General features: G+C 44.7%; 1 protein-coding gene across 6 annotated transcripts in view; it reads right to left on the bottom strand.

The window, feature by feature from the left end:
- FAM228B (family with sequence similarity 228 member B) overlaps window positions 1–16021 on the bottom strand; it is a 278191-nt gene that overhangs the window by 178676 nt on the left and 83494 nt on the right. The gene's annotated exons all lie outside the window — the stretch shown is intronic.

Below are 16021 nucleotides of genomic sequence, written 5' to 3'. Positions count from 1 at the left end.
AACACATTCATCCAGCAATAACAATACAATACAATAATACTTATTGCACACATCCCTATAATCTTAAAATATGTATTCATTTCATTTTTATTTACTCTTCATCCCTTTTCCTACTATATAACCACATTTCTTACAAATGCTAGTCTTGTTATGTCAAAATCTATTCTAAAGCTAAATTTACTTAATTTGTCTACATATACCCTGTTATACAAAGTTCCCACCAAAAATTATTTCCTCATACTTCTGAAAAAAACTCCCAACAAGAGACTCCTGTTTCATCTGATGGTTTCCTCAGGGGATCACTACAAAACGATTATTTTTTCTTTCCACTTCAGGGAACATCCAATCAGCTGATAAACTTCTGTTGTTCTTATTTCATACAGGGAAAGTCCAACTTTACTTCTTATTCGAACTAACGATCTTCATCAGCCTATTCTTTTCAACATAAACATAAACTAATCATTATTATACACCTTAAAAACATTTAACAATCCATACTTATGAACATGTGTGTTCGTATGGGTATATGAGACAATATACACTAATCGATAGTCTCAGGATGGCTGGAAATCATAAAATCCCAGGTATAGAGAGCTGCGGGAATTTTTCTAAAATAAGTTTTCATTATTGGATATTATTTGATGTGTCTGCTGTTTTGACATTTTCTTGATGTGTGTGGAATTTTTAAAATTTGTATATGAGTTTTTAATTATTGAATGTTATTCTGTTTGTGAACTGTTTTGAAATATTTATTTCTTTTTATAAGTATGGTTTAAGATTTATGATTTATGTTTATACTGAATATTTTCAACTATACATTCTCAGGTTTTTCCAAAGACGATGATGGGTTTAAACTGATCTTCACTCTACTTTTAGATTGATTAAAGAGCAGCTCCAGAGCTGTGGATATGTTTCAAGGCCTCAAGCTACTGCTGGAAGCTAGTGCAGGCCAAAGCAAGATGTCGTATTTGTGGCAATGTGGACCCTTGGTCACAATGGAGATGACTCTGCCCACGGGGAGGAGCCCCGTGGGGAACCACTGCGATAGGCTGAACTTAGATAGCAGACACAGTATGGATAGAGGCTTTATTGTACTGCTTGTAGATAGATGGTAAAGCAGGAAGGTAAGGCACTGATCCCAGAAGTGCCAGTATGTTCAACAGGCTCAAATGTGAAGTCTCACCCAGATGTTTCACGTTAGGCGGAAGCCCGCAGAGCAAGTAACGTCGCAGCTGGTGGGTAGAGCTGGAGCACCGGATCGTAGAGGTACTCACAGGAATGATGGTGTCTTCCTGATGGTGCAATATCCGTGGTGCAGGATATAATGGCTGGTAGGACCTCGAGGAGCGAGTACCCGATGGTCCGATATCCTGAAATGTAGAAGAGAGAGAAAGACCCCTGAGGAGCAGTTGTCTAGTTAGAGAGTACCCCGAAGGGTAGTTGGAAGTGAAAGCCCCCGAGGAGTGGGTATCTTGAGCTTCTACTGGAGCGAGGCCCTTGGCGTGAAGCAGCGTCTAAGCATGCAGCTTAGAGTGATCAGAGTAGCTTAAACCAAAGTCCTTGCTAACTCAAGGTTGTAGTGAAAGTGGAGGCTAGATATACCCGGAGGTACTGACATCATGCGGTGGGGCCGTCCCCAAGGTTCCCGCCATGACATGTATTTGAGCGTAGGAGATGTGCACGCTCGCCCCCTCTTAGGCCATGGGAGTGAGCATGGTAGATGGGGACACCCATGCTGGTTTGGAAACACCGAGACCCTTGGCACTCGGCAACGGAGGCAGCCATCTTGCCCAAAGAGAGAGAAAGGGGAGAAAAAGAGGTAAGGCAGAGCAGGTGCAGCCATCTGCGACTGACGGACGCAACACAAGAACTATGTTCCAAGTCCTGCCTCCCTGCCACCTATGAAAGCGCTTGCTGATGTGATGTTTCAAGTCATGCCTCCCCTCTCCAACCAGCCACAATGCCTAGTGCCGCTGAAACAGGCTCCCCCTCCCAGAAAGCTGTCTGGCCTGCACAAAAGCACAAGTGCAGTGCTGCAGAGCACAGGAGCCACAGCAAGCATGCTACCAAACAAGGAGGGAGGAGGAGTCTGGAGCTACCACCAGTAAGGAGGAATACTGTTGCAGTGGTGGGGGGACAGAGGACAGAAGGAGATTTTTGGTGGGGAAAAGGAGAAAGAGGAACATGCTAGGCAGAGGATGGGGGTAGGGAGGGATATGCTATTGAGTAGGTGGGTAGGAGAATCTGCTTAATATTGATTTACTGCCCTGCCTTCTCTCCAGCAAAATAAATGCTGATATTTACCCAGAAAAATAATTAGTATATTTTTCCACTGATTTTCTCCTGTTTTTGTTCTTTTCATGATAAATCCTGTTAAATTCCGAGGAAAAATACACAAAACAAAAATATAGATCCCTATTTATTTTTATATTTCTTGATTTTGTTTGATTTTTTTTATATTTCTGTTTTTCCATTGTTGTACTACATACAAAGTCTGGCTTCTTGCAATTTCCAGTTCATTTTTTTTCCTAAACATTGCTATTTATTCTTTATGGACTCTATTCTGTATTTGATGAGGGTCTGCTGTATTCTGCATGTCTGATGCAGTTTCTGTGTATGGATCTATAGCAGCTTGGCTTGTTTTGTTTTCCTAATAGGTTGTGTTTTAGTGTATAGTTGTTTGAAGGCCTGGTATAACATTAGCAGTGTTGTCTTTTCCTAAGTAAAGTTGTTGCTGTTTGAGTATTGGCAATTAGTACTGATTTTGGCATGGGAGATTTTCTATATTGTAATTCCATTTATTTAAGGCTTTCTAAGGACCAACTCCACATCCAACATACATTACAATAGATATATGGTTTTCAAATTTTCCAAATGTCTTTTTTTGCAGGATTTTCTGCTTGGCACCACAGTAATGCTTATAAATATATATGATGTTGTAAATCATATCCTTACCTCAGAATTTAAAACTGTTTAGTTTTTAATTGTGTGGGGAGTGCTAGGTAGGGTTTGGGGGCACAAGATTGTAAGGTTTACCTAGGGAGCCTAATACTCTTGCACTGATCCTAACTGTACATACCCTAGCTTCTTTAAATTCTGTATCTCAATTTCACATAAAAACAGGAATGGGCCCTATAATCTGGTTATGAAAAAGAAAACAAAACCCTGATACATGTTATCAAGTTTCACATAAATCTTGTGTTGACCTAATTGCTAAAGTAATTAAATAAAACATTAACTTGTGCTTCAGTAATTCCTAAATCCAGTTTACAGTTTCCTGCCCGGGACTCTCTGCAATGATGACTGGATTTCAGCTTTTTCAAGAGACCACTGATGTCATTTGGCAATGATGCTGACTGGAATATATTTATCAGAGTGATGTCTAAATATATTTCAAATTTATGGGCTACTGGATACATCAAGAGCAATTTTATTCCTTGACATAAATAGTATAAATTACATGCTAAATAAATAATAGCAGTATACCCACACAGCTGCTTATCCCATACATTCAGGAGCAGAACGAAAACCTGTATATTTCTTACTTGTATGGAGCTCTGTCAGGGATAAGCTTTGTATATAATTATAATATAATTTTGGATTTTTATCCAACCTTTCTAAATAATGCTCAAGATAGCCTTCCCCAAAAAATTTACAATCTAAGTGGTTACCTGAGCTAAAAGGAGATACTGGAATTGTTGCGCAGGAGGTGGACTCTTGGGCCGAGGTGGAGTTGATGCAACCCTTAGGGGAGGCCCTATGGGTCCCCACCGTCGGCAGGCAGAGTGGGCTGACTGACAGAGGCCGGCTGGAGCTTCGCCAATACCAGCCCTTGTTCCCTGCAGGTTGAGACTTTGGGTACCCGGGCCGGCTGGAGTTAGGTGGGCCTCCGTATGAAATCGTCAATGGGAAGATGGAGAGATCAGCCCAGAGACAGAAACTGCAACACTGAGGAGTCTGTACTGGACGAGGCGGAGTCCCGGAGGCCCGGGCGCTAATGGAAATCAAAGTCTGACAGGGGGTGCCTGAGTAAGAACAGGCCGAAGCCTGAAAGGCTAAGTCCAGGACGTAGACAGTACAGGCATCGTAGAACAAGCTGGAGTCAGGGCAGGCGGCAATCGAGGAACGGTGGCAAGGCAAGGCTGAGGTCAAATCCAGGAGAGAAGCATTAGCGTAGTTGGATGAAGCAGAGGTCTGGACTAGGAGATGATCAGTAGCGTGGTCAGGCAAAGCAGAGGTCGGGTCCAGGAGAAGATCCGTAGTGTGGTCGGGCAAAGCAGAGGTCAGGTCCAGGAGAAGATTAGTAGCGTAGTCAGGCAAAGCAGAGGTCGGGTCCAGGAGAAGATCCGTAGTGTAGTCGGGCAAAGCAGAGGTCGGGTCCAGGAGAAGATCCGTAGTGTAGTCGGGCAAAGCAGAGGACGGGTCCAAGAGAAGATCAGTAGTGTAGTCGAGCAAAGCAGAGATTGAGTCCAGGAGATCAGTCCATAGGAATAGGCTGGATCAGAAAACACAGGAACGGAGAAGATGAAACCAGGAACAGGAACTCAAAAGGAACAGGAACCAGGAACACGAAGGAATCACCAGGAGGCAACAAAGTACACAACCAGCGTGGAGACCTGTTGCAAAGCCGACTAACAGGAGCCGAACCTGGCCTTTTATACCAGTGCTTCAGCGACATCATCATCCGGGGCCACGGGCCCTTTTTTTTTTTTTTTATTATTTTTATATTTTTTTTATATACCGACATTCATCTCAATTGAGATATCTCACTGGTTTACATTCAGGTACTGTAGGTATTTCTCTATCCCCAGAGGGCTTACAATCTAAATTTTTGTACCTGAGGCAATGTAGGGTAAAGTGACTTGCCCAAGGTCACAAGGAGTGATAACGGGACTTGAACCTTGGTCTCCTGGTTCATAGTCCACTGCTCTAACCACTAGGCTATTCCTCCTCCCCTTTAAAAGAGACAGTGATATTTATTTATTTATTTATTTATTTATTTAAAAGTATTTATATACCGCTTTTTAAAATAAAATTTTATCAAAACGGTTTACAACATGTTAAAATAAAGTAAAAAATAAAATATAACTAAAATAAACTTAAAATACATAAATTTAACTAAATAGCTAGATAAATGTTAGCTAAAACAAATTATTAAAAAACAAAATAATAATAATGGTAACATGCCATGGGTAAAGAGTAGGGAGGGTAAAAGGGATGGAGGGGGGGGGGGTAGCAACTTATCGAATTGTAATGTCCTAGAAGGAACACGGATGGGATAATAGAAGAGAGACGTTAAGGTAATATGTATCTGATGAGAGAAATTTAGGGGATGGAGTTTCATTTTTGATCGGGGAGATGCTTAGTGGGAGTGTTAAATGCTTGTTGAAAAAAGAATGTTTTTAAAGCCTTTTTGAAATGATGAGGATTTGATATTAAACGGAGTGGGTTGGGTAAAGAGTTCCAGAGAGATGGTCCTGCTACTGAAAAAGCTCTTTTCCTGGTGATATCTAATCTAGCCTGTCGTGGTGATGGAATGTCTAAGAGATTTTGAGTAAGTGATCTTAAGTGTCGGGTGGGTTTGTAAATGCGGAGTAAGGTGCAAAGCCAAGTGGATGTAGAGTTGTAAATTAAACTATGGATGATTGAGATTACTTTGTATTTTATCCTGTATTTTATGGGTAACCAGTGAAGGGAATGTAAAATAGGTGTAATGTGATTGCGAATGGAGGTACCGGATAATAAGCGAGCTGCACTATTTTGAACTAATTGTAGCGTGCGCTTAGGGAGGGGCATGGCGCTGGATGGCAGCGTCTCTCATCAGGCCACGCGGAGAGGCCCACCGCGGAACACAGGAGCTCTTTGTAGCATCAGGAGCACCGGGGATGGTCCGAGGACAGAGCCGGCGGCCTACCACCGTGAGGGAAGTGGAGCCAGATGCTGGATTAGGCTGCAGAGGTTAAGAGGGCCTGGCCGTGGGCCTGCCGACGCAACAGGAATGTCACTGGATTTGAATCCTGGCTTCCCCAATTCGCAGCCCATTGCTCTAACCACTATTTATTTACTTAATTTTATATTAATTTAGATTTTAAATTGCTTTTCCACAAAGAGTTTTAGACTACTACTTCCTTGTGTGTGTAGGGGGAGTGGGTAGTATTGCAGGTTGGAGTTCCAGGTACAGTGTAAGGCAGTGACTGTGAAAGGCAAGTTAATCAGGGGGAGCAGCTACTCGTATGTTTCTCAATTGTTCTTTGCCAGGTGAGCATCCAGTGGCAGCTGAACTGGCCCCAGCAGGCAGGCCAGAAGACACCTTGGAAGCTCCTGCCATTCTGCTCATTATCTTCTCCCCTTGGAAAGCCAGGACCAAGTGTGATCCAGTTTTCAGCAAGGGGATGGTAAAGAGAGACATCCAACTGCCTTTTGCCTCTCCTGGATCACCCTGACCATAGCCAATAGTCTGGACATGAATTTGCAGATATATTAATATCAACAGGCACCATTGCAGCCAGTGAGAGTGCAGAGCCTAATATCCAGTCAGCACCAATCCAGGCTGTGGAGGAGTTTAGTGAACAACTGGAAATGGAAATGTTGGCAAGGCAAGAGCTGCATGATAGTATTGTGATTGGAGGGATGGTGGGATGCCCTAAAGGAAATGCACAGAATACATCAAAGCATGAAGAGACATAACCAATATATGCATAACATCACTGGCATGCTCAGTAACCTTAACAGCTGCATGTGGAAAATGACAAAGGCTCTCAAAGTGAGCAGGGAATTACAAGAACTTTCCATGTTGAACCATGTACATGCAATTACCAAAACAGTATCCGTTACTGAATTGAATTCCTTTGGGTTAATTTTTGTAAGATTCCTGTATTTATACGTGTTCTATGATCTGATTGTATGCCTGGTTCCTGGTTTATTTTTCTGAGTTAATTTAATGTGTTTTTTTGTCTAAAGGATGATTGACTACATGTTGTAATTAAACTAATAAAGAAATGTCTTTTTTATTTGGAAACTGTCAGCTGTGAGGCCTAGAAGGTAAGTGGTTCGTGGACTCCACACACGTTGAAATTAAATGTTTTACTCCTACAGAAGCAAGAAGTCCAGTGAAACTTGGATTCAGGCCTTCCAGGCTAGCCTGAGGATATCAACACCCCTAAATCCTGTAACATATTTCCACTCCCACAAATCAGACCACAAATATATTAACTTTTTGTCTGAATATTTAGATAACGCCTTTGTAGATATAATCAATCTCTGAAAACCTTTTGCCATTGATAGCAACTGACCTCAACCTCTGATTTAGGCAATCCTGGTTTCAAACTTCCATCCCCTTAACGTGGGCCCATGTACCAAAAAAATCTCAATAATTAAAAAAAGCAAGTTTGCTTACTGTAAATGGTGTTTTCCGTAGATAGCATGATGATTTAGCCATGCTGTCTGGGTGATGTCATCCAGGCATCATGGGGCAGAGCTGTCTCTCCAAGCTCTTAGTTTTCCCTTTGTGCGGCTCTGTGGCTCGAGCGAATCTCTTCTGTTGATTATTAACAGATGTATGAATAATACATATCAGATGGCTGTCCAGGGAGGAGGGAGGGGGTCACATAGCTAAATCATCTTGCTATCTATGGAAAACACCATTTACGGTAAACAAACTTGCTTTTTTCTGTCAATAAGCAAGCTTATTTAGCCATGCTGTCTAGGAGTCCCAAGTTGAAGGTTGCTTGGGTTAGTCAATTATTTTCAATCTCAACTAGAAACCCGTGCTTGTGGACAGCCACTACTTTTGCTGGACATGATGCAACACTGCTGATCCCAATGCACTGTCAGCCATTGAATGTTGGTCGAGACAGTAGGGGGATGTGAAAGTGTGAAATGATGACCACGTCACTGTTTTACAAATATCTTGATTTAGTACATTATGCAAGTGTGCCAATGAATTTGCTGTAGTCCTGACCTGATGCACCTTAATTGGATTATGGAGCACCATTGAATGTGACTTATAACAGAATTGAATGCATTGAGTTATCCAATTTGATAGCGTCCTTTTCGTAACTGCTTTTCCTGGGTCATTTGGATTAAAAGAGATTAAAATTTGGGATGTACTTCTAAACTGCTTGAGTTCTTCTCTGGTAAAATGCAAGGGTTCTTTTGCAATCCAATATATGATGTGCCTTCTCTCCTTTAGAAAAGAAGGTGGGTAATAAAATTGACTGATTTAAGTGAAAGGCTGAAACCACCTTAGGTAAAAAGGTCGGAAATGTATGCAATAAAACCTTAAAAACAAATCGGAAGCCAATCCAGTTGGCTGTGCAGCAAAGAAGAAATGGAGATCGGTGTGTGAAATGCCCTTTATTCGCAATTAGCCTAATTGCGAATAAAGGGCAATTGTGAATGAGAGTTCTGTTCTCCTGTGTTAGTAATTGTGTGCTGTTTCCCAGAAAAATTGGTGGATGACTGGAGAGGTGTACTAGATAGGCATACCATAACTGCCTTGGCCATGCTGGAGCAATAAGTATCATTGCTTTTTGTCCAGTATACATTTCTGTATTGTTTGGGATATTAGTGGAATCAGGGGATAGGCATATAATAGGCCCCTTGACATATTCTTTGCTTGCTGGGGAAAATTGAGCATAAGGTGACCCGTTTTGTGTTGCATTCCGATGTGAATAGCTCTATGCATGGAGTTCCCCAGCAGCTGAAAAGATCCTCAACTACAGCTTGGTCTAGGAACCACTTGTGTGGATGGAAGATTCTGCTAGGGCTGTCTGCTTTCGTATTTGCCAGTCCCGGCAGGTATGATGCCTGTAGGATCATCTAATTTTTCTTTGCTTATTCGCAAATCTGTACTGCTTCCTTGCAGAGAATCCTGGAACCTGACTCTACTTCTTTGTTTATATAGAACATGGCTACTTGGTTGTCCATGTAGATTACTGATGTCCCATGTAGGTTCAAATGTATGCATTGCATCTTTACTGCTCTCAATTCCAATAGGTTTATTTGGAATTGGTGATCTTCTGGGGTCCATAAATCTTGTGTTTTTAGATGAAGAAGATGGGACCCCAACCTTTTGTTGAAGAATCCATCATGACTATCAATTGGTGAGAAGGATTCCTGAATGGTGCTCCTCCTGTCAATACTGAGGGCGCTAGCCACCACAAAATGTCTCTTTTCATTGAGGCCGTAATGCGAATTGTTTCGACATGGGTTCTCTGCGCTGATTCCATTGTGATTTTAGCCCCATTGTAATCACCTCATGTGAAGATGGATATGAGGGTCCACATGTATTGCTGCTGCCATATGTCTCAATAAGACAAGAACTCAGCATACTGTAGTAAAGGTTTGTTGCTGGTATGTTTCGAGGAGTTTGAGTGGATTCTTGAGTACTGTGGGAGATGACCATGCCCACGGGGAGGAGCCCCATGGGGAGCCACAGTACTGGGCTAGACTCAGGACGCACACAGAGTTTTGTCTTTTATTGTACAGCTGATGTATACCACCAGAGGTGGCAGTAGTGAGGTGATCCAGAGGTAACAGTCCAGGGACCCTCGGCAGAGGGAACCCGTCTCACCAAGATGGTATAGGGAGATCCAGGTGTAGGTTTCCCAGCACGGCAGAGCTGTAGATGAGACAGACTGAGAATTAGATTACTCACTAGATGATAGCTGTAAGGTTCATAATTCCACCAGGCAGAAGTAGATGGTAACAGGCACCGAGGCAGGGAGAGCAGGCCCTCAAGGAGTGAGTACCTGATCCCAGTAAGGCACCTGAAAGAAAGCAAAGGGCTCCCGAGGAGCGGGTACCCAGATTAGATAATTACCCCGAAGGGCAAAGAGAGCGCTTCCAGCGGCAGCACGGAAGCGGCAGAGTAGCTTAGACCGGACGAATCCAATCCTTGCTAACTCAATGAGCTAGCAAACAAGCGTAGGCTAAATATCCAGATGGCGTGACGTCACTCGAGGGGGACATCACTCGAGAGGGACGCCCCCTAGGTTCCTGCCATGACGTGGATAAAGACGTGGATGGCATTCGCGTGCGCACCCTAGGAGGCTTTGCCATAGCCATTCCGGGGACACCGGAAAGCGCAGCTAGCAGACGCAGTGGTAGCCATCTTCCCAAGGCTAGCAGGGAGAGCAGAGAAAAAGGTGAGGCACAAGGATCGAAGCTGTCTGAGACCGACGGACACAACAGTACCCCCCTTCAAAGGGCCCCCTCCAGACCTCCTACCTGGTCTTGGTTTCTGAGGATGCGTTCTGTGGTATTGCTGAAGCATCTCTTTATCCATGATATCTGCCAAAGGTTCCCAAGAGTTTTCTTCAGGTCCATAACCCTCCCATGACAGGAGGTATTCCCATACTCTGCCTCTCTTTCTCACATCAAGGATAGCATCTACCTTGTATTCGATGTCTTCTTCTGCATCTATAGGTGTAGGTTCAGGTGTCTTGGTGGAGAACTCGCTAAGGACTAGCGGTTTCAGTAGTGAGACATGGAACGCATTATGAATCTTCATTGCTGGTGGAGGTTTCAGACTGTATATGAGAGTACCTAGACGTCAGAGAATGGGAAAGGGTCTGACGAAGCGTGGAGCAAAACGAGCTGATGCTAGCTTGAGTCTTAGATGTTTTGTAGACAGCCAGACTTTGTCACCAGGCTGGAATTCTGGAGCCTTGCAGTGGTGAGCATCATAGCCTTTCTTTGCTCTTTGTCCTGCTCTACGGAGCCATCTCCTTAGTTTTAGTCCATAGTTGTTGAATTTCTTTGGCAGTAGATTGAGCTTCCGGAGACGACACTGAAAGTGGAAGTGGTAAGGGTGGTAATGGTAGTCGTCCGTAGACCACTTCAAATGGTGTTGATCAGGTTGATGTTGCTGGATGAGAGTTGATGGTGAATTCAGCCTAGGGCAACAGTTCAGCCCAGTCATTTTGACGTGAACCAACATAGGCATGAATGAACTGCTTGAGTGTCCTATTCATTCTCTCCAGTTGCCCATTTGACTGAGGATGGTATGCAGAGGTGAAGTCAAGAGAGATATCAAACTTCTTGCACAATGCTTTCCAGAACTTAGCTGTGAATTGGGCTCCTCTATCAAAGAAGATGTGCTTTGGCATGCCGTGTAGGCGAAAGATGTGAGTGATGAAAAGCTTTGCAAGCTCCATGGCTGAGGGTAAGCCAGGGAGAGCCACAAATTGAGCCATCTTCGAGAAATGATCCACTGTAATCCAGATGGTCTTGTTACCTCCCGAGAGTGGTAAGTCTACCACAAAATCTGTAGTAATGTGAGTCCAGGGTTCATCTGGTACTGGCAAAGGTTGGAGTAGGCCCCAAGGACGTCGGGCGGTGGTTTCTGTCTGGCACAATTGGAACAAGAAACAACATAGGAGAATGTGTCTTCCTTCATGGTGGGCCACCAGCAGTACTTCTGTAGTTTAGCCAGAGTTCTGCTTTGACCAGGGTGTCCAGCCAGTTTAAAATCGTGAGCCCATGCTAACAGCTTTTTCCTTAGGTTCTTGGGTACAACAGTCTTACCTGCAGGTACTGGGTGAGTAGCTGACAAGATAACTCTTTTCGGGACGATGATATGTTGGTGTTCATCAGGTACATCCTCAGAGAGAAATGAGCGAGATAGGGCATCTGCTCTGACATTCTTATCTCCAGGGCGGTATTTCAGCACAAAGTCAAATCTGTTGAAGAACATGGACCATCTCGCCTGCCTATGGTTTAGGCGCTGAGCGTGATGGAGGTACTCCAGATTTTTGTGATCCGTAAAAACTGTGATCTGATGTTCTGCACCTTCAAGCCAGGGGCACCTCTCCTCGAATGCCATCTTTATCGCCAGTAGTTCTTCATCCCCTTAGCCGTAGTTCTTCTCTGCTGGCGAGAAGCATTGGGAGAAAAAAGAACATGGGTGTAAGGTCTAAGAGTCACTGGACTGGCTTAGCACGGCCCCTACGCCTACGTCTGAGGCATCGACCTCTACGATGAAGGGCCAGGTCGGATCCGGATGTCGGAGGCATGGCTTGCTCGAGAAGGCGTCTTTCAGTTTCTGGAATGCTGTTACTGCCTCCGTAGACCTATTGGCGACATTGACACCTTTCTTACTCATTGCTGTAAGCGGAACAGTTAGGAGTAGTTCTTGATAAATGTTCTGTAGTAGTTGGTAAATCCCAGAAATCGTCTAAGAGCCTTTAGACCTGTGGGTTGTGTCCATTTCTGAATGCTCTCCAGCTTCTGTGGGTCCATCTGGAAACCTTGGTTGGAAACAATGTACCCTAAGAAAGGCACTGATTCCTTGTGGAACTCGCATTTTGACAACTTGGCGTATAGGTGGTTCTCACGGAGTCTTTGCAGCACTCTTTTGACATCTTGCAGATGAGTGCTCATGTCCTGGGAAAATATCAAGATGTCATCCAAGTACACAACGACACATTTGTAAAGTAGATCACGCAGAATGTCATTCATCATGTTTTGGAAGACAGCTGGGGCATTGCTCAGGTCGAAGGGCATCACTAGATATTCAAAGTGCCCATCCCGGGTATTGAAGGCTGTTTGCCATTCATCGCCAGAGCGGATACGAACTAGGTTATAGGCTCCCTTGAGATCAAGCTTGGAGAATATCTTGGCTCCCTGTAGTCTATCAAATAGCTCTGAGATGAGTGGTAAGGGATAGCGGTCTTTCACAGTGATCTCGTTTAGACCTCTTAGTCAATGCATGGACGCAATGTTCCATCCTTCTTCCCCACAAAAAAGAAGCCTGCGCCGGCAGGAGACTTGGAGGGTCTTATGAAGCCTTTCTGAAGGTTCTGCTATAAACCCTTCCTTTGGGTGGTTCAGTGTTAGGCTTTAAATTGATGGCGCAGTCGTAGGATCTGTGTGGAGGTAGTACGTCTGCGGCTTCTTTGGAAAGTACATCTTGAAAAGATGCATACTAAGGCGGCAACCCAGGCATCAATGGGGTAGTTGGCATGCAGGGTATAGGAGAGACCTCCATCAGACATTTACCATGGCAATCTGGACCCCAACGTGAAAGCTCCAGAGTGGCCCAATTGAATTGAGGCATATGCTGCTGCAGCCACGGTAGCCCCAGTACTACAGGGTGCATGGCCTTCTCTAGTATAAAGAAGGAGTCTCTGAATGGAAAGCACCGGTCTGTAAACTCACTGGTTCGGTGAGCTGGGTTACTTCAATCGGTAAGGGCTCCCCATGAATTGAAGAAAGGAGTAGTAGAGACGTCATGGTGGTGGTGGTAATCCGCAAGTGCTCCACTAATCGTTTCAAAATGAAGTTGCCTCCTACCCCTGAGTCCACTAGGGCAAGAGTCTGATATTCTAAGGGTCCGCAGATTAAGGATACAGGAAGAGAGAATGGAGTCCTCCTATAGGACTTAGGTCCGCCAGTTTCCTGGACATATAGGGCATGTTTGTACAGCATGGCCAGCTTGTCCACAATACATGCATAGTCCCTACCTCTTCCGCGTTCTTCTCTCTTTTGACGTCAGGTGACTGCGGCCTAATTGCATTGGTTCTTCTTTGCCAGCAAATGGGCCCAAGGGAACAGGCCTGGGTGTAGACTTAACTCGAGTTTCACCCTGAAGGGGTCTTCTGGGAGTCTTGGTTTCTTGAACCTTGTCACAAAGTCGGCGATCAATCCTTGTTGCCAACTTCACCAGTTCAACCAAGGTTGCAGGCATCTCACGAGCTGCCAGCTCATCCTTCAAACGAGAGTTTATTCCTTCAAAGAAGTGGGTCCTCAGACATTTAGGGTCCCAATGTAATTCAGACGCCAGTGTCTTGAATTCTATGGCGAAGTCTGGTAAAGGATTATTACCTTGCTTCAGGTGAACCAACGAAGATCCTGCAGTTGTGTGCCAGGCAGGGTCATCAAAAACTGATCTGAACAGTTCAAGGAACCCGGCAATATCATGTAGGATAGGATCATCGCGCTCCCACAGCGAAGAGGCCCAAGCCAACGCTCTTCCGTCCAGATAAGACAAGATGTAGGTGGTCTTGGCATAGGCTGTAGGAAAATGATTAGGTTGCAGGGAAAAGTGCATGCAACATTGGTTGATAAATCCTCTACATTTCCAAACTTCCCCTGAGAAGCATGTTGGAGCAGATAGAGGTATAATTGTCTTGACCGCCAGTTCTGGCGGTGTAACTTCTTTACCTGTGGTGGTTGGTGAATTCATCTGTGCATGCAGCTGGTTAAATGCAGCAGTCAAATTCTCCAGCGCGTTCTCCTCTTTGGAGATTCACTCGGCCAGGCCTGGAATGGCCTGCAATGCGGTGAGCTGAGTCGAATCCATGGAGTTAGCAATCTGTTATGGTTTCGAGGTGTTTGAGTGGATTCTTGGGTACTGTGGGAGATGACCATGCCAACGGGGAGGAGCCCCGTGGGGAGCCACAGTACTGGGCTAGACTCAGGATGCACAAACTCAGAGTTTTGTCTTTTATTGTACAGCTGATGTATACCTCCAGAGGTGGCAGTAGTCAGATGATCCAGAGGTAACAGTCCAGGGACCCTCGGCAGAGGGAACCCGTCTCATCGAGATAGTATAGGGAGATCCAGGTGTAGGTTTCCCAGCACGGCAGAGCTGTAGATGAGACAGACTGAGAATTAGATTACTCACTAGATGGTAGCTGTAAGGTTGATGATTCCATCAGGCAGAAGTAGATGGTAACAGGCACCGAGGCAAGGAGAGCAGGCCCTCGAGGAGCGAGTACCTGATCCCAGTAAGGCACCTGAAAGAAAGCAAAGGCCCTGAGGAGTGGGTACCCAGGTTAGACAATTACCCCGAAGGGCAGAGAGAGCTTCCAGCCACAGCATGGAAGTGGCAGAGTAGCTTAGACTGGATGAATCCAATCCTTGCTAACTCAATGAGCTAGCAAACAAGCGTAGACTAAATATCCGGATGGCGTGATATCACTCGAGGGGGACATCCCCGAGGTTCCCACCATGACGTGGATAAAGTCATGGGTGGCGTGCGCGCACGCACCCTAGGACGCCCTTAGGAGAAACATGGTGTGAGGCTTTGCCATAGCCGTTCCGGGGACGCCGGAGAACGCGGCTAGCAGACATGGCGGTAGCCATCTTCCCAAGGCTAGCAGGGAGAACAGAGAAAAAGGTGAGGCACAAGAGTCGAAGCAGTTTGAGACTGACAGATGCAACAGTTGCTGAAAGATCAGGCACAGGGAACGCAGAGGCTGAGCCCTATCATCGGGCAGGAATACCCTGCGCAACAGGGTGTGAATCCTTGCTCCTATGAACTGAAGAATCTGGCAAAGATGTAGGTGGAACTTTTTGTAATTTATGATAAATCCCAGTTCTTCTAAGCATTGAATTATCTCAACCAAATGATCCTGTAGTGTTTACGGGATAGGCGAGACAATGAGCCAATTGTCAAGATAAGGGAAAATCCTAATTCCTCATTTCATAAATGAGCCACAACTACTACAAGATATTTTGTGAAGACTCTCGGAGCAGATGAGAATCCAAAAGGAAGTATTTTGTACTGGTAATGCTGATCCCCCACTTGGAAACAAAGGTGACACCAATAAGCTTTGTGGTTGGGAATGTGAGTATATGCGCCCTTCAGGTCCAGAGAGCACATCCAATCGTTGGGATGCAGAAAAGGCAGAATTGATTTCAAAGAAGTCATTTTGAACTTTTGCCTCTTAATAAACTTTTGAGAGAACACAAGTCCAGAATGGGACATAGATCCCCCTGACATCTTGGGAATGAGGAAGTATTGGGAATAATAGCTTGTGTTGATCTGGGAAAGCAGGAGTGGGTGGATTGCTTGTTGCTTCACCAGAGTTCTTGCCTCCTGCTGTAGTGTGGAAATTTGGGAAAGGATTCTTGTGGGCGCTACTTGATGAGGTAATCAGAGGGAAATGAGTGAAATCTAGTTTGTATCCCTGGGATATTATACTGAGGACCCATTGATTGGTTGGGATCTTGGACCAGGCATGGTAGAAGGAAGATATCCTACCCCCGAACTGCAGTCAGTGTTGTGATTGAG

This window comes from Rhinatrema bivittatum, chromosome 3, assembly GCF_901001135.1.
Source record: "Rhinatrema bivittatum chromosome 3, aRhiBiv1.1, whole genome shotgun sequence".
Classification (NCBI taxonomy): domain Eukaryota; kingdom Metazoa; phylum Chordata; class Amphibia; order Gymnophiona; family Rhinatrematidae; genus Rhinatrema; species Rhinatrema bivittatum.
The sequence above is the reverse complement of the archived record's forward strand: the minus strand, read 5'-3'. Positions and strand labels throughout refer to the sequence as shown.